The sequence below is a fragment of the Haliaeetus leucocephalus genome, unplaced genomic scaffold (genome assembly GCF_000737465.1).
Source record: "Haliaeetus leucocephalus isolate CR32 unplaced genomic scaffold, Haliaeetus_leucocephalus-4.0 Scaffold210, whole genome shotgun sequence".
Taxonomy (NCBI): domain Eukaryota; kingdom Metazoa; phylum Chordata; class Aves; order Accipitriformes; family Accipitridae; genus Haliaeetus; species Haliaeetus leucocephalus.
Genome location: NW_010972646.1, coordinates 26630 through 26966, shown reverse-complemented (window position 1 = coordinate 26966; position 337 = coordinate 26630).

Below are 337 nucleotides of genomic sequence, written 5' to 3'. Positions count from 1 at the left end.
GCCTGCCCCATAGCCCCTTCTCCAGCCACCCCCCCCCTCCCCACTCGGCCTTGCCGGGGCCATCGGTGCCACCGTCACCACCCAGCGCTGACCCCAATAAAGCTGCTTTCGCACGTGTGTCTCCATCACTGCCCGCCACTGCCCCATAAACCCCCCCCCCAACCCCATAACCTCATCCCCAGGACAAGCTGGGGCCGTGCTGGGGCTGGTCCCAGCCCCACTGTCTCCTTTCAATCCCCTTCCTGCAGTGCTGAGCCCCATGGTCCTCTCCAGCCCCCCCCCAGCCCCATACCCCGCCATGATGACCCCCTAAAACTGTCCCCATGGTCCTGACCCC